General features: G+C 38.5%; 1 pseudogene; it reads left to right on the top strand.

Annotated features, from left to right (window-relative positions):
• The first annotated feature begins 6,159 nt into the window (after positions 1 to 6,159).
• LOC133233368 (poly(A) polymerase alpha-like) lies at positions 6,160 to 7,160 on the top strand (annotated as a pseudogene).
• The last annotated feature ends 11,957 nt before the right edge of the window (positions 7,161 to 19,117 follow it).

Here is a 19,117-nt window from a genome sequence, read left to right as displayed (position 1 = left end):
AAAACAAAATATGAGAGATGGGTTGGGAAAGGTTGTTTGGCAAAAGATCATGAAAGTCCCCCATGGGAATGAAGAGATATGTGTATGGAAAGATGATTAAGTATTAAGACTGAAGCTAAGTTTCCTTGGTTCAAATTTTAGCTATCACTGTGTCCTAGGATAGGGTTTTTAACTAATACCTCCATTTTCTCATGTTTATTCCTGGGAGTAATCCTCAATCTTGGAGAAAGAATGTGATTATTAATCATTGACATTCACACACATGGCACATTAGTTATAATTTTTCTTACTAAATGGGATTATTAGCCGTAATTACTATTAATGACTGGGATCTACACTAGTAAAGAGTTTTAAACAGGAGACTGTCATTATCTCAGTCACATTTTAAAATACAGAAATCAATACTGTAAAGTAATTAGCCTCCAATAAAAAAAATAAAATAAAATACAGAAATCACTCTGGCTTCATGCAGAGGCATGGTAGTGGGGGAAGGACAAAGGGAAACCTTGGGGAAATACTTATGACCACTACTGGGATAATTCTTGTGGATGATTAGAGGGATCTGGATTGCTGGTAGCAGTGAAAGTGGTTGAGTGTTTAGATTCAGGAAATAGAGTCAAATATGCAGCCTTCAGTTAAAAAAAAATTATACCATCACCACCACCATATTTATATTTAAAAAATGAGACTTGCTTGTACCTAATTCTGAATATCTTATTGATCACATTTATTTTTATGATTCCTAAAACTCATTTCCAAATATTTGATACTCACATAACTAATAGTTCTCTAAATCACATGTGCCTCTGCTCATTATCAGGTGTGTTCTTACTTCACCTGAGATAAATTGATCCCCTCAGCTAGTACATGCTTTAGCTTTATATGACATAGGACCCCACTATCAGTCTCCCAGAGGCAATAATCATCTGCTTCATTCTCTTTATATGTTTGTTTGTTTAACTCTCAGGTACATAGGAAATATCTGAAGGGCTTGCTCAACTGCAGATTCTGAAGAGGGGCCTGAGATTTTGCATTTCTAACAGTTCTCTGATTATGTCAATACTGCTAATCTGTGGAACACACTTTGGGTAGCAATGATCTAAATGATTGCTGAATTTTTAATGACCTCCTAAAATATCAAAGTCTTCCATGTTGGTTTCATTTACATAGGCTTTCACCTATGTGCTTAAAGTTAGCTAAGTGAAAGAAAAGTGAAAGTGAAGTCGCTCAGTAGTGTCCGACTCTTTGCAACTCCATGGACTCTAGCCGACCAGGCTCTTCCGTCCGTGGGATTCTCCAGGCAAGAACACTGGACTGGGTTGCCATTTCCTTCTCCAGGAGGTCTTCCCAACCCAGCGATCGAACCCGGGTCTTCCGCATTGCAGGCAGACAGACGCTTTACCATCTGAGCCACCAGGGAAGCAAAAAAAAAAAAAAAATTAAAATTAAAATTAGCTATTTCATACACAAATCTTTCCTAATACAAAAATGAAAGCCCAGGGAAGCAAAGTTCTGTTCAAGTCACTATGTCAACAGAATTTATATTTCTTAAGTGAATGTTTAATGCTTGTATGATGTTGATAAAAAGATTCTTGGCATAGCATTTCACTATTGGTAAGAAAGAGACAGATTGTTTGGAGTAGCAAATTATTTTTGAAGACGGATCTTTGAGCATTTAATTGACTTTCCTGAGAATCTGACAGACATACATCAATCATATTAAAAGAAAATATGTTGAACCATTTGAAAACACTTGAAATAATGAGCATCACATTTAAATGATAACATAATATGGGATACTATAAACACTTTTAGATATTGCTCCTTCTGATTTTTTTTTTTTTTTGTAGACAGCAGCTTTCTTTTTAACACAACATACATATAAAAAGTATCATATGCACCATTACCTGACATCAAGTTAAGAAAATTTAGTTTTAAAAAATTAAATGACTACTACTTCTTCTTCGGTGTCCCACAATTGCACAATAAATTTTTTAAAAATTGGATAAGTTTTTAGTTTCAGTACCTGTTCCATTTCTATCTTTACTTACAGATGAAAAGCAGTAACTTCTGTGAATCTTTTCTTCCAGTCTCTTCCTTTCAGTGAGTTCAGTCTTAAACTCTAGCTTGGCTCTCCTGTCATAAATGTACATGCTTTCTGATGGTGCTGGTGCTTTGAAACATCTGTAATATCACAGTGGACATCATCATCACCTTCATCATAATCATCTCTAATGTAAATAACAGACGGACAAATAAAATAAAAAAATGCACTACTAGTGGAAAATCTAAAGATGTAAACTTTATACAACAATAATGAAATCAAATTGGCATAACCACAGTGTTTTATTAGTTGCTGTTAAACCAATTACTTTGATGTATATGTAAGATAAGTGATATAAAGGAGAAATAAGATAAAGGCGATTAATATGGTTTATTTAAATTTAGCATCTGCTTTTCGGTCAAGATTGAAAGTATGGAATTCAGCGGTGATTGCAGCCAGGAAATTAAAAGACGCTTACTCCTTGGAAGGAAAGTTATCACCAACCTAGACAGCATATTGAAAAGCAGAGACATTACTTTGCCAACAAAGGTCCATCTAGTCAAGGCTATGGTTTTTCCAGTGGTCATGTATGGATGTGAGAGTTGGACTGTGAAGAAAGCTGAGCGCTGAAGAATTGATGTTTTTGAACTGTGGTGTTGGAGAAAACTCTTGAGAGTCCCTTGGACTGCAAGGAGATCCAACCAGTCCTTCCTAAAGGAGATGAGTCCTGGGTATTCATTGTAAGGACTGATGCTGAAACTGAAACACCAATACTTTGGCCACCTCATGGAAGAGTTGACTCACTGGAAAAGACTCTGATGTTGGGAGGGATTGGGGGCAGGAGGAGAAGGGGACCACAGAGGATGAGACAGCTGGATGGCATCACTGACTCAATGGACATGAGTTTGGGTGAACTCCGGGAGTTGGTGATGGACAGGGAGGCCTGGTGTGCTGCAATTCATGGGGTCGCAAAGAGTCGGACACAACTGAGCAACTGAACTGAACTGAACTGATAGTTGCAAGTTAAAGTTATACTGGAAGACTTATCAGCTTGACTCTTTTCACACTGTCATCATTATAAATAGAAATAGAAATGATAAAGTATTTTAAATATACAAATATAAAATGTTTATTTCCAAATACCTGGCATATGTTTTATGTTGATAGTCTGGGCAATTCATATTTTAAACAATCAAAAAAAACATTGTGTTAACAATCACTGGTGTGTTCAGGCATTTTGGAATGTGTGCAATGCAGGAACATAGACTTGAACTGTGCACATGCTAGGGGACCATGCACATAACACAGCGTGTGGAAAATTTGTGTAGGTTTTACACTATTCCCAAAATAACTATACAGCAGTGCTTATATAGAATCAAACTGGCATCTCTCTTTTGGCTATAATATGAAGAACCAACAGAATGGTGCAATGGAGCTGTTTTACACTGTTCCCCATCAATCATTTCTCTCTTGTTCTTCATTTGTACTACACAGATATTAAAACTCCAGGATCAACTTCACATTTTTCTTATTCTTTCAAACACCTTGAAATTTAAATCTATGTTCAGGCAATACTTTTGGATCTATACTTTAACTTCCTTTTGCGTTTTGTTGTTTTATTTGTCCCAGTTATAATGTTTTAATTTTCCTGTTTCAATTTTAAATGTTCAGTGTTATTAATTTCATTCATATAATTTATGTTAATTTTGAGTCTATCATCATTATCGTGTTTGTTACAATAATATCAGTCATTCTCTGCTTACTTTATTAACTCTTAGCGTAGTGGTGCTAGTTTTGTTAAGTTTGGCATTTTCTATTTTTGTTCTTAGTGTTTCTAGAAGATTTGGTAAGTCTTAATTAGTTCAACCACTAGTTCCTGCAATGCTCCTAGTATGTCTTTAAGACATTTACTTCATTCTTTAGTATCTCAGTTTCTGTATCTGTAAAGAGCATTTACTTCATAGAGGTACAGTGAAACTGAATTGATTATGTATCTGTTCTCGCAGTGTTGCCTTGCACATAGTAATTATACATTGTTAGCTATTCTTATTTTTTAATTAATAAATTTATTTTAATTGGAGGCTAATTACTTTACAATATTGTAGTGGTTTTTGCCATTCATTGACCTGAATCAGCCATGGCTGTACATGTGTCCCCCATCCTGATTTTTTATACAGTATGTGCCTGACTCTATCTTGTGAATAACAAGAGTAAATGATAGAGATAAATATTCTTTCATCATGATGCTTATGTTTTAGTGGAGAAAAGAGACAGAAACAAAATAAATATATTAATGTGTTATTGCATATTATGTTAGGTGTTTTGAATGAAATATACCAGATAGTTGATGTAAATAAGAATAAGTGTAAGAGGGCTCTGATTGATCTGACCCCTCTTTCAAAGAAATGTCTGCAGGTCTCACTATAAGAATGTACTAGGTACTATAAGACCTAGTCAGGCAGCAGGGGTACAAATAAAAAGTCTGCAAGAAAAGGAGTTCGTAATAAACTTGGTAAATAGCAAATCAGTGTGTGCATAGAGCTGAGAAGAGATTTAAATTTTATATTCTGATTTAAGTTTGAAGTTCAAATTTTAATGTGAATTTCAGCTCTGTGTAGATTTTATGAGAACCAGAATTGAAAATGGCATCACCAAGGGATAGATCACAGAATGAAAAGAGAAAAGGTACAAACCTGATGCCCAGGAGAGCTCCTTAGTGTGATAAAGATGAGCCTAAAAAGCCAACTAAGAAGTAACAGGCAAAAGGGTGAAAAAAATATAGAAAGAGGATGTGTCATAGAAACCAAATGAATTGACATTTTCTTGGATGGAGCAATCACCAGTGTCAGATTCAGCTGAAACATAAAATACAATAAAGATAGAAAATGTTCAGGATTTAGAGATATAGATATTATCATCCTCTTCAGCAGGAATTTTTTGTTAAGTGATGAGACCATATTCCAGAATAAAATGAGCTGAGAAAATAGAGACAAGTGGAGGGAAAGCTATTCAAGTGGATTGTGATAGAAGTAGAGTTTATGATTTTATCTAGTGGTTTATGAGGAACTGATTGTCTTCCCTGGTGGCTCAGATGGTAAAGAATCTGCTTAGAATGCAGGGAACCTAGGTTCAATCCCTGGGTCGGGAAGAAACCCTGGAGAAGGAAATGGCAACCCACTCTAGTATTCTCGCCTGGAGAACTCCATGGACAGAGAAGCCTGGCAGGCTACAGTCTATACAGTCCATAGGGTCACAAAGAGTCAGACACAACTGAGCGACTAACACACACATGAGAAATTAAATGAAAGTGTTTCTGGTATTTTTGCATTTGTTATATAGAAACATGTTTAAAAGTTACCAAGAAATATTCAGTGGAGAAGGAGTGATGGAATTTTCAAGGGAAGAAAGGGAATAAAAGTAGTTGTTTCTTTATAATATGAGAGGAAAAGAAAGTGAAAACACTGGTGGAAAGAATTACATTATGTAAGAATAGGAGGAAGGTTCCATATCGGAATAGAAGGGAATATCAATTATGAGTGGTTGATCAGAATATGAAGCACTTTTCATGGGATATTTATGCTACTGCTACTGCTAAGTCACTTCAGTCGTGTCCGACTCTGTGCGACCCCATAGACGGCAGCCCGCCAGGCTCCGTAGATCTGATCAAAAGATAAAAATAAAGAATTTGGAATTTGGAGACATAGTGAGCAGTTATGTACACAACCGAAGGGGAAAGAAAGAGAGGATATAGCAGAAAGATACATGTTTGGTTGTGTGCCTTGGATTTCTAGAAGTACATTACCCTGTTGGGTAACTCGATCTGATAGAGCCCGGCTTCTATATGAAACCTGTGGAGAGTTTAGTCATTTAGTTACATTCAGAATTGAATTCTTTGAATGAGTAGAGTGAAAAGATTCAGTGGATAGGGGGCGTCTTGTTAGGACGAAGCGGGGATGAGGTGAAACGCTTAAAACGGTGTGAGCAGGTGCGGGGTGCGGTTGGACCCAAGGCTGAGGCAGACTCCGCCTCCCTCCGCCTCAGTGGATCAAGCCCAGATCGTCAGCGGGGGAGGTTGCCAGGGGAGATGGGAGTGCTTGATGGCGGCACGGGAGATGATGCTGTTTCCAGTTACAACGGAGGGATCATAGGCAAACACAGCCTCCACGGAAGCACTGGGACATTACTTCTCCCGTCAGCTTAGATGCCCCCAAGGAGACGGACTGCCTACTTGTACAGAAACTAGTTGAGACTAAGCCTTTTGGGGTTTTTGAAGAGGAAGAGAAACTGCAGCACAGGATTTCAATTTGGGGGAAAGTTAAATAACCTGGTAAAAGAGTGGATTCGAGAAATCGGTGAAAGCAAGAATCTGCCACAACCTGTAATTGAAAATGTTGGTGGGAAAATTTTTACATTTGGATCTTATAGATTAGGAGTATATACAAAACGTACCGATATTGATGCATTGTGTGTTGCACCAAGCCATGTTGATCAAAGTGATTTTTCACCCCATTCTATAAGTTGAAGTTATAGGAAGAAGTAAAAGCTGTTGAAGAGGCATTTGTAACAGTTATCAAATTGTGTTTTGATGGGATAGGGACTGATATTTTGTTTGCAAGTTTAGCACTGCAGACTATTCCAGAAGACTTGGATTTAAGAGATGACAGTCTGCTTAAAAATTTAGATATAAGATATATAAGAAGTCTTCAGGGTTAAAGGGTAACCAGCGAATTTTACATCTACTACCAAACAGTGACAACTTCAGGTTAACCCTGAGAACTATCTAACTGTGGGCCACACACCACAATATCTATTCTAATATATTAGATTTCCTGGGTGGTGTTTCCTGGGCTATGCTAATAGGAAGAACTTGCCAGCTTTATACAAATGCAACAGCGTGAACTCTTGTATGTAAATTTTTCGTGGTATTTTCTAAATGGGAATGGCTAAATCCAGTCCTATTGAAACAGCCCGAAGAATGCAATCTTAATTTACCTGTATGGGACCCAAGAGTTAGTGTATTATTTTTTCCCCTACAAATTTGCACTGCGCAATAAGGAGTAGAAATCATGTGCATAAACTTGAGGGAGACTTCCCATCCTGTTAGGCATGAGTAAACATGTTCGTATCACATTTTTTAATCTCAACTAGAATTGTGCTCTGGTGTGAGAAGCAAAATTATGTACCCTGGAGCCACATTTAATTGTACATAGTTTATAATATCAAGGTTACTAACATTTTAATTTATTTTGCATAGAACTACCTTGTCAGTCAAAGTTGTGCAGGCATTTGTGCTTAGAAAATAATAAAGTATACTAAAGATTCAGTGGATGATTTGATTCAACATTGATTTGATGAATGAATAATAATTAAGCACCTGATATGTGCCAAGACCACTTCTAGAAGACCTGCTATAGTAGTCAAAATATAGACTTTTCTTCTAAACTCATTTTGATGGACTGTCATTCTAGGTGGCAACAAATTCTGTTAACAGAATATAAAAACAAGATGAGAAATAATGGATGGTTAGAAACATATTTTATAGAGTGTTCAGGTGATGTTGGAGGAGAAAATGTAATCATGAGAACAACAATGCACATGAAGGAGGAGGAAGATGAGAGATAGTGCAAAGGTTTTGGTGTTATTAATAAATGTGTGATGTGTGCAAGAGAAAACAAGGGAACCAATATGATTTAACAGAAGAAGTCAGAGAGATGGAAGAGATTGAATAGAATGATTAACTGAGAGACAGGTCTTTTAAGATCTACTAAAAAATTGAAACAGTTTTGGATATTAATTGGAAGGAAATGGAAGGCCTTTGGAGAATTTTAAGCAGAAGGCTGATCTGTAGCATATGTATCTGAGGTCTCATTCCAAGTTTGCATTATACATTTTATGGCCAAGAATGTATACAGGAAAATGTTAGAAGGTCAGTGCAGTAGTTAAGGAGAGACTAAATTGGTATTGGGGCTTCCCAGGTGGCTCAGTGGTAAAGAATCTGTCTGTCAAGCAGGAGACACAAGTTTAATACCTGGATCAGAATGATCCCAGAAGAAAATGGCAACACACTCCAGTATTCTTGCCTGGGAAATCCCATAGACAGAGAAGCCTGGCGGACCACAGTCCATGGGATCGCAAAAGAGTCAGACAGGGCTTAGCAACTAAACAACAACAAGCTGGTATGGACAAAGATTTCATTAAAATAATGGTCATTAGACTATAAAAAATGGACCTGAATAGAAGCAAAGAAACAACGGTAAGTATAGAGCTTAATAGTGGTGACTCAGAAAACTGCCGAGGTGGAAATCTCATCTTTGGTGATGCACAATTGTTGTCAAAATTTTTGCATTTTCTGTCTCATTTGTTCATGCATAAAATGGGTCCAGTATGTATATAAATATAAACCTTGTATTCAGTTCAGTTCAGTCACTCAGTCGTGTCTGACTCTTTGAGACCCCATGAATCACAGCACACCAGGCCTCCCTGTCTATCACCAACTCCCGGAGTCCACCCAAACCCGTGTCCATTGTGTCAGTGATGCCATTCAACCATCTCATCCTCTGTCGTCCCCTTCTCCTACTGCCCTCAATCTTTCCCAGAATCAGGGTCTTTTCAAATGAGTCAGCTCTTCGCATCAGGTGGTCAAAGTATTGGAGTTTCAGCTTGAACATCAGTCCCTCCAATAAACACCAGGACTGATCTCCTTTAGGATGGACTGGTTGGATCTCCTTGAAGTCCAAGAGAATCTCAAGAGTCTTCTCCAACACCACAGTTCAAAAGCATCAAGTCTTCAGCACTCAGCTTTCTTTATAGTCCAACTCTCACATCCATTGTTGGCAAAGTAATGTCTCTGCTTTTCAATATGCTATCTAGGTTGGTCATAACTTTCCTTCCAAGGAGCAAGTATCTTTTAATTTCATGGCTGCAATCACCATCTGTAGTGATTTTGGAGCCCAGAAAAATAAAGTCTGACACTGTTTCCATGGTTTCCCCATCTATTTGCCATGAAGTGATGGGACCAGATGCCATGATCTTAGATTTCTGGATGTTGAGCTTTAAGCCAATGTTCTCACTCTCCTGTTTCACTTTCTTCAAGAGGCTCTTTAGTTCTTCTTCACTTTCTGCCATAAGATATGCCTCATCTGCATATCTGAAGTTATTGTTAGTTCTCCTGGCAATCTTGATTCCAGCTTGTGCTTCTTCCAGCCCAGCGTTTCTCATGATGTACTCTGCATATAAGTTAAATAAACAGGATGACAATATACAGCCTTGACGAACTCCTTACCTATTTGGAACCAGTCTGTTGTTCCATGTCCAGTTCTAACTGTTGATTCCTGACCTGAATATAAGTTTCTCAAGAGGCAGGTCAGGTGGTCTGGTACTCCCATATCGTTCAGAATTTTCCACAGTTTGTGGTGATACACACAGTCAAAGGCTTTGGCATAATCAATAAAGCAGAAATAAATGTTTTCCTGGAACTCTTGCTTTTTTGATGATCCAGCAGATGTTCGCAATTTGATCTCTGGTTCCTCTGCCTTTTCTAAAACCAGCTTAAACATCTAGAAGTTCACGGTTCATGTATTGCTGAAGCCTGACTTGGAGAATTTTGAGCATTACTTTACTAGTGTGTGAGATAAGTACAATCGTGCAGTAGTTTGAGCATTCTTTGGCATTACCTTTCTTTGGGATTGGAATGAAAACTGACCTTTGCCAATCCTGTGGCCACTACTGAGTTTTCCAAATTTACTGACATATTGAGTGCAGCACCCTCACAGCATCATCTTTTAGGATTTGAAATAGCTCAACTGGAATTCCATAACCTCCACTAGCTTTGTGCATAGTGATGCTTCCTAAGGCCCACCTGATTTCACATTCCAGGATGTCTGGTTCTAGGTGAGTGTGAGTGATCACACATTCATGATTATTTGGATCATGAAGATCTTTTTTGTACAGTTCTTCTGTGTATCCTTGCCACCTCTTTTAATATCTTCTGCTTCGTTAGATTCATATCATTTCTTTCCTTTATTGAGCCCATCTTTGTATGAAATGTTCCCTTGGTATCTCTAATTTTCTTGAAGAGATCTCTAGTCTTTTCTGTTCTATTGTTTTCCTCTATTTCTTTTCATTGATCGCTGAGGAAGGTGTTCTCATCTCTACTTGCTATTCTTTGGAACTATGCATTCAAATGGGTATATCTTTCCTTTTCTCCTTGGCCTTTCACCTCTCTTCTTTTCACAGCTATTTGTAAGGTCTCCTCAGACAGCCATTTTGCCTTTTTGCATTTCTTTTTCTTGGGGATGGTCTTGCTCCCTGTCTCCTATACAATGTCATGAACCTCCATCCATGGTTCATCAGGCACTCATCTATCAGATCTAGTCCCTTAAATCTATTTCTCACTTCCACTGTATAGTCATAAGGGATTTGATTTAAGTCATACCTAAATGGTCTAGTGGTTTCCCCCACTTTCTTCAATTTACGTCTGAGTTCGGCAATAAGGAGTTCATGTTCTGAGCCACAGTCTGCTCCTGTTCTTGTTTTCTCTGACTGTATAGAGCTTCTCCATCTTTGGCTGCAAAGGATATAATCAATCTGATTTTGATGTTAACCGTCTGGTGATGTCCATGTGTAGAGTCTTCTCTTGTGTTGTTGGAAGAGGGTGTTTGCTAGGACCAGTGTGTTCTCTTGGCAGAACTCTGTTAGCCTTTGCCCTGCTTCATTCTGTACTTCAAGGCCAAATTTGCCTGTTATTCCAGGTGTTTCTTGACTTCCTACTTTTGTATTATGTTATGAAAATTAAATTATTACCCATGAGTCATGTCTGACTCTTTGCATCCCAAGGACTGTAGCCTGTCTGTTTCCTCTGTCCTTGGATTTCTCCAGGCCAGAATACTGGAATGGGTAGCCATTCCCTTCTGCGGGTGATCTGCCAACCCAGGGATCAAACCAGGTCCCCAGCATTTCAGGTGGATTCTTTACCATCTGAGTCACCAGGGAAGCTTGGTTTATGGCTATTGTATTTATTTGTATTCTTATGAGATAAAAGACTGGTTAATCAGCTAAAGGCCCTAATGATATCAAACACTGGGTGAAATGTGAGTGATTATAAAAGTGATCTTGGCAGAGGAAAGGGGTGTTAGAAAGTGGGATACTGTGTGAATTAATGACCTTGCATTGGACAGGTCTGGGATGGGAGCTTGCTCACAGAGGCAGAAGCATGGTGTAGCTACTGGTTCTAGCTACTGGCTTCTTTCTTTTCTCCCACATACAGTTTCTTGCTTCCTTTCAAGGTTAACAGCACTAGCCTGACCACATCCCTTTCCAGATACTTTAAGTACCATTATATCCCCCCACATCAGTGGTGGTAGCTGCTTTATGTGGTTACTATCTCCGACTAATATCAATGTTCCCTTTTTGTTATTTAATCTTCAATTTTTATGTTAGCAATTCTCCATATTAAATCCTTCCTGTGAGACATTAATGCTATTTTTCTATTTCCTGACTAGGCTCTGGTTGGCATAAAAGAGCATGTTTCTCTTCTCATTTATTTATACATATTCATAGGTATCTGTGTGATTAAAGCTTATATACATGAAAGCATTTTATAATGTGGGCACATTTTGTTCAGAGCTTGTTCTTTAAATTTATATTTTTATTAAGGTTCACTAGGCATATGCTTAAATCTTGTCAGTGTCTTTGATGTATTTCTCTGCATTCTTTGACTAAGGATTAAAGGGTACTCTTTGTTGGAGGAGGGAATGGCAAACTCCAGTATACTTGCTGTGAGAACCTCATGAACTGTATAAAAGGATAAAAATATTTGATACTGAAAGATGAGTTCCCCAGGTCTAAAGGTGTCCAATATGCTACTGGGGAAGAGTGGAGGAGAACTGCAATAGCTCCAGAAAGAATGAGTGGCTGGGCAAAATCAGAACGACACTTAGTTGTGGATGTGTCTAGTGATAAATCTGATGCTGTGAAGAACAGCATTGCATAGGAACCTGGAATGTTAGGTCCATGAATCAGGGTAAATTGTCTGTGGTCAAGCAGGAGATGGTAAGAATAAATATCAACATCTTAGGAATCAGTGAAGTAAATGGACAGATTGGGCTAATTTAATTCAGATGATCATTATATCTACTGCTATGGGCAAGAATTCCATAAAAGAAATGGAATAGCCCTCATAATCAACAAAAAAGTCCAGAATGCAGTACTTGGGTGCAACCTCAAAAATGACAGAATTATCACTGTTAGTTTCTAAGGCAAACCATTCAACATCACAGTAACTCAAGTCTATGCCCCTACCACTGATACCAAAGAAGCTGAAGTTGACAGATTCTATGAAGACCTAGAAGACCTCCTAGAACTAACACACACACACACACACACAAAGATATTCTATTCATCATTGGGGATTCGAATACAAAAGTAGAAAGTCAAGAAATACCTTGAGTAACTGGCAAGTTTGGCCTTGGAGAACAAAATGAAGCAGGGCAAAACTAACTGAATTCTGATAAGAGAATGCACTGGTCATGGCAAGTACCCTTTTTCAATAACACAAGAGATGACTTTACACATGAACATTGCCACATGGTCAATACTGAAATCAAATTGACTGCATCCTTTGTAGCCAAAGATGGAGAAGCTGTATACAGCCAGCAAAAACAAGACCTGGAGCTGATTGTGGCTCAAATCATCAGCTTCTCATTGCAAAATTCAAGCTTAAACTTAAGAAATTGGGGAAAACCACAGGCCAGACAGGTAAGACTTAAACCAAATTCTCTATGAACATGCCGTGGAGATAACAAGTAGATTCAAGGGGTTAGAACTAGTAAACCAGGTGCCTGGAGAACTATGAACAGAGGTCCGTAATACTGTACAGAAGGCAACTAACAAAACCACCCCAAATAAAAGGAAGAATGAAAAGTGGTTATCTGAGGAAGCCTGACATATAACTAATGAAAGAAGAGACTCAAAAAGCAAAGGACAAAGGGAAAGGTGTATCCAACTAAACACAGATTTCCAAAGAACAGCATGGAGAGAAAAGAAGGAGTTCTTTAATGAAAAGTGTATAAAACTAGAAGAAAACAACAGAAAAGGAAAGACTAGAGATCTTGTCAGGAAAATTGAAGATATCAAGGGAACATTTTGCCCAAAGGTGGGCATAATAAATGACAGAAATGGTAGAGATCTAGCAGACACTGGTGAGATCAAGAAGAGATGGGAAGAATACACAGAAGAACTGTACAAAAAAGATGTTAATGAACCAGATTACTACAATAGTGTGGTCAGTCACTCAGAGCCAGATATTCTGGAGAGTGGGTCTTAGGAAGCACTGTGGTTAATAAAGCTAGTGGATGAAATGTAATTCCAGTAGAACTATTGAAAATCCTAAAGGAAAATGCCATCAAGGTTTTGCTTTCCATATGTTAGCAAATCTGGAAAACCCAGCAGTGGCCACAGGGCTAGAAAAGATCAACTCTCATTCCAATTCCAAAGAAAGGTAGTACTAAATAAGGGAGGTGGGAGAGGGGTTCAGGATGGGGAACACGTGTACACCTATGGCGGATTCATGTTGATGTATGGCAAAACCAATACAATATTGTAATTATCTTCCAATTGAAATAAATAAATAAAGAATATGCTAACCATTGGACAATTGTACTCATTTCCCATGCTAGTAAGGTCATGCTTAAAGTCGTGCATGCTAGTCTTCTGCGTTATGTGAACCAAGAAATTCCAGATGTCCAAGTTGGGTTTAGAAAAGGAAGAGGAACCAGAGATCAAATTGCCAGCATTCCCTAGATCATAGGTCTTCCCTGGTGGCTCAAAAGGTAAAGCGTCTGCCTGCAATGCGGGAGACCTGGGTTTGATCCCTGGGTTGAAAAGATACCCTGGAGAAGGAAATGGCAACCCACTCCAGTACTCTTGCCTGGAAAATTCCATGGACAGAGGAGGCTGGTAGTCTACAGTCCATGGGGTTGCAAAGAGTTGAACACAACTGAGCAACTTCACTTTCAGACTTTTCAGACCTGGATTATAGAGAAAGCAAGGGAATTCCAGGAAAAACATCTACCTCTATTTCATCAACAACGCCAAAGCCTTTGACTATGTGGATCATAATAAACTATGGAAAGCCCTTAAAGAGATAGAAATACCAGACCATCTTACTTGTCTCCTGATAAATCTATATGCAGGCCAAGAAGCTACAGTTAGAACCCAATATAGAACAACTTATTGGTTCAAGATTCAGAAAGAAATACAGCAGGGCTCTCTACTCTGACCCTGTTTATTTAACCTATATGCTGAGCACATCATGAGAAATATCAGGCTGGATGAGTTACACGCTGGAATCAAGATAGGCAGGAAAAACATCAATAACCTCAGATATGTGGTTGATACCATTCTAATGGCAGAAAGTGAAGAGGAACTAAAGATCTTCTTGATGAGGGTAAAGGAGGACAGTGAAAGAGCCTGCTTAAAACTAAATATTAAAACAACTAAGATCATGGGATCCAGCCTCATTACTTTATGGCAAATGAAGAGGAAAAGGTGGAAGTAGTGACAGATTCCCTCTTCTTGGGCTCTAAAATACTGAAGACGGTGACTGTAGCCATGAAATCAGAAAACATTTGCTTCTTGGCAGAAAAGCTATGGCAAAACTAGACAATGTATTGAAAAGCAGAGACATTACTCTGCTGACAAAGGCCCGTATAGTCAAGGCTATGATCTTCCCAGTGATCACATATGGTTGTTAGAGCTGGATTCTAAAAAAGGCAGAGCACCAAAGAATTGATGCCTTTTAACTGTGGTGTTGGAGATGACTCCTGAAAGTGCCTTGGACTGCAATAAGATCAACCGGTAAACCTTAAGGGAAATCAACCCTGAATACTCATTGGAAGGACTGATGCTGAAGCTGAAATTCCAGTATTTTGGTCATTTGATGCAAATGTTGACTCATTGGTAAAGTCCCTGGTGATGGCAAAGATTGAGAGCAGAAGGAGAAGAAGGCATCAGAGGTTGAGATGGCTGGAAGGCATCACTGATGCAGTGGACATAACTTGGGCAAATTTTGGGAAGTGGTCAAGGACAGGGAAGGCTGGTTTGCTGCAGTCCATAGGTTTACATACAGTTGGACATGACTGGCGACTGAACAACAATGTTTTTACTTGTCACAGCTCATTATACAGAGATGATAGACAGGGATATAATCTTAGCTTTTTTGTATTGTATATCCCTCTTTATTCCTTTTGAAATAATTCAGAATCAACTTCATGTATTTCTTTTTATATTTTTAATACTTTAAAAATGTGTATATAATTAAATGTTAGATTTTTATATCTTCAGCCTTTCTCTTGTAAAGGTGGAGACTTCCCTATTGGCCCAGGTGGTACAAAATCCACCTGAAATGAAGGGGACTTGGGTTAGATCCCAGGATTGGGAAGATACCCTGGAGTAGGGAATGGCAAACCACTTCAGTATTGTTGTCTGGAGAATTTCTTGGGCAGATAGGCCTGGTGGACTACAGTCCATGGGGTCACAAATTGTGGGACATGACTGAGGGACTAACATTTTCACTGTCTTTTCTTTGCCAGTAGTGCCACCTGGAAAGCACTGTGAATCATAAAACTGTCAACGATTAGAATTGTAGACAAGGTCTATATGGTATATGGGTTTCCCTGGTGGCTCAGTGGTAAAGAATCTACTTGTAATGCAGGAGCCACAGGAGATGCAGGTTCAGTCCCTGGGTTAGGAAGATCCCCTGGAAGAGGGCCTGGCAAAACACTCCAGTATTCTTGCCTGGAGAATCCCGTGGACATAGGAGCCTGGTGGGCTATACAAGATATATACATTTATATATTTGTGTATATATATATATACTTTGCCAACAAAAGTTCGTCTGGCTATGGTTTTTCCTGTGGTCATGTATGGATGTGAGAGTTGGACTGTGAAGAAGGCTGAACGCTGAAGAATTGATGCTTTTGAACTGTGGTGTTGGAGAAAACTCTCGAGAGTCCCTTGGACTGCAAGGAGATCCAACCAGTCCATTCTGAAGGAGATCAGCCCTGGGATTTCTTTGGAAGGAATGATGCTGAAGCTGAAACTCCAGTACTTTGGCCATCTCATGTGAAGAGTTGACTCCTTGGAAAAGACTCTGATGCTGGGAGGGATTGGGGGCAAGAAGAGAAGGGGAGGACAGTGGATGAGATGGCTGAATGGCATCACCGACTCGATGGACCTGAGTCTGAGTGAACTCTGGGAGTTGGTGATGGACAGGGAGGCCTGGCGTGCTGTGATTCATGGGGTCCCAAAGAGTCGGACACAACTGAGCGACTGATCTGATCTGATCTGATCTGATGTATGTGGAGTAGGCTGTGATAGATATATTTTTGCATTTCTCCAAATGTATGTGGAGGAAAACATCTAGAGTAAAAGGAGAAAGCAATTTATAAAGATTCTTCAGTGAATAATTTCCAATTTCCCTCTAGAATATATGTCTTTTTGAGAAATATATATTCAAGCACTCTTGCCAATTTTTAAATGGATTATTCAAATTTTTGTTGTTGTTGTTGTTTGTATGTTTCATTTGTCTGGCTATTGAGTTGTAGAAGTTTCTTGTATATTTTGTGTATTACGGCCATTTGATAGGTCTAGTTCCCTGGTGGCTCAGAGGTTAAAGCATCTGCCTGCAATGCGGGACACCTGGATTCGATCCCTGGGTCGGGAAGATCCCCTGGAGAACGAAATGGCAACCCACTCCAGTATTCTTGCCTGGAGAATCCCATGGGTGGAGGAGTCTGGTGGGCTACAGTCTACGGGGTCACAGAGTCGGACACGACTGAGCGATTTCACTTTCACTTTCAGTCTTAGACTTTCTTTGGTTGGGAGATTTATGATTTCAGATTCATATCATTACTTGGTATTGTTCTCTTCAGTTTCCTATTTCTTCATGATTCAATCTTGGTAACCTGGTAACCATTCTAGGAATTTATCTATTTTTTGTTTTAATTGGTTAGCATATAATTGTTCATAGTAGCCTCTTAGGATCCTTTTTATTTCTGTGACAACAGTTGCAATATCTATTTATTTCTAATTCCATTTATTTAACAATTGAATATTTGCTCTTTTTATCTTAGTCTATCTAAAGATTTGTCAATTTTTTTGGTCTTTACAAAAAGCCTGCTGTCATTTTCAGCATGGATCTTTTGTATTTTTTCCTGTTTTCTTTTTTTTAAAAGTTCTGCTCTAATCTTTAGTGTTTCCTTTCTTCTGTTAAGATAGGAATGTGCTTATTATATTTCTCTTGTTCCTAGAGATGTAAAATCAGGCAATCCTTTTTTTTACTGCTCTTAAACCTTAAACTTTTCTCTTAGTAATATTATTATTTTCCATAATTTTTGGTAAGTTGTATTTTCATTTTCATTTGTTTCAAGATACATTCTAATTTCCACTCTGATTTTCTATGTAAAATTTACACACAAAGGCAACTCTAATCAACCACAAACATTTTTATTACAAGGGAAATTAATTATCTTCATTTATTCTGTAAAGGGAAGTCAAATATTACATATACTCATTAATATATTGAAGTATTGGAAAGTCACAAAACAGCACATGTTGAAAATTTCATGAAAATTCTTCTAGTATAGTTTGAATTAGCTATAAAATGTAATATAAGGTTATGAAAGTGATCTGTATTTATAAAAGTGGCCATTTTTTATACTGAGGCAATTCTTAGGTTCTATGTATGAAATTGAAGCATACATTATCAGTCATCTTTCTACCAGGAAGCATGAACACATAAACTGGATAATTTGCTATGAGTTAATAAATTGACCATTTATAGGTGCATGGATAGTTTTGGAGATCAGCAAGAGATGGAGTTGTATATGTAAAAGAAAGGGGAAATAATCTATTACTGTAGTCCATTCATAAAACTCAGGATAAAGGATGAACATCTGAAATACCAAAGACATCTAGCACCAAGGTCTACTAAACTTTTTACATTCTAGCATAAATAAAAACTGTCAGATCATGAGTAAATTTATTCCATTTCATAATATCTTTGTAGTTTTATCCCTACAATGGCAGTCATTCTCTTCTTCAGGGGATCTTCCCAACCCAGGAATCAAACCCAGGTCTCCCACATTGCAGGTGGATTCTATACCAGCTGAGCCACTGGGGAAGCCCAAGAATACTGGAGTAGGGGTAGCCTGTCCCTTCTCTAGGGGATCTTCCCAACCCAGGGATTGAACCCAGGTCTCCTACATTGCAGACAGATTCTTTACCAGCTGAGCTACCAGAGAAGTCTAAAGTGGTTATTTAAAAACATTGCATACATTTTATTTTTTTTTATTTTTTATTTTATTTTATTTAACTTTACACTATTGTATTGGTTTTGCCATATATCAAAATGAATCTGCCACAGGTATACATGTGTTCCCCATCCTAAACCCTCCTCCCTCCTCCCTCCCCATACCATCCCTCTGGGTCGTCCCAGTGCACCAGCCCCAAGCATCCAATGCTAAGTTCCTCAATCATGTCTGACTCTTTGTGATCCCATGGACTGTAGCATGGAATGTTGCTTCTCTGTCTTCCACAATCTCCCAGTGTTTGGTATGATTCCATGACTATCTAATCATTTCATTCTCTGCCACCTCCTTCTCCTTTTGAATTCAATCTTTCCTAGCATCAGGGTTTTTTTCCAAGGAGTCAGCTCTATGCATCAGGTGGCCTAAGTACAGGAGCTTCAGCTTCGGCAATAGTCCTTCCAATGACTGTTTAGGGTTCATTTCCTTTAGGATTGACTGGTTTGATCTCCTTGCTGTCGGAGGGACTCCCAAGAGTCTTCTCCAGAACCATAGTTTGAAAGCATAAATCCTTTGGAGCTCAGCTTGCTTTATGGTCTAACTTTCACATCCAAACATGACTACTGGAAAAACCATAACTTTGTACGGATTTTTGTCAGCAAAGTAACGTCTCTGCTTTGTAAAATGCTGTCTAGGTTTGTCATAGCTTCCCTTCCAAAGTGAAAGTGTCTTTTAACTTCATGGCTTGCACTCACTGTCCACAGTGATT

The sequence above is a fragment of the Bos javanicus genome, chromosome 20 (assembly GCF_032452875.1).
Source record: "Bos javanicus breed banteng chromosome 20, ARS-OSU_banteng_1.0, whole genome shotgun sequence".
Taxonomy (NCBI): domain Eukaryota; kingdom Metazoa; phylum Chordata; class Mammalia; order Artiodactyla; family Bovidae; genus Bos; species Bos javanicus.
Note: the sequence above shows the minus strand (reverse complement) of the source record. Positions and strands in the feature narration are given on the sequence as shown.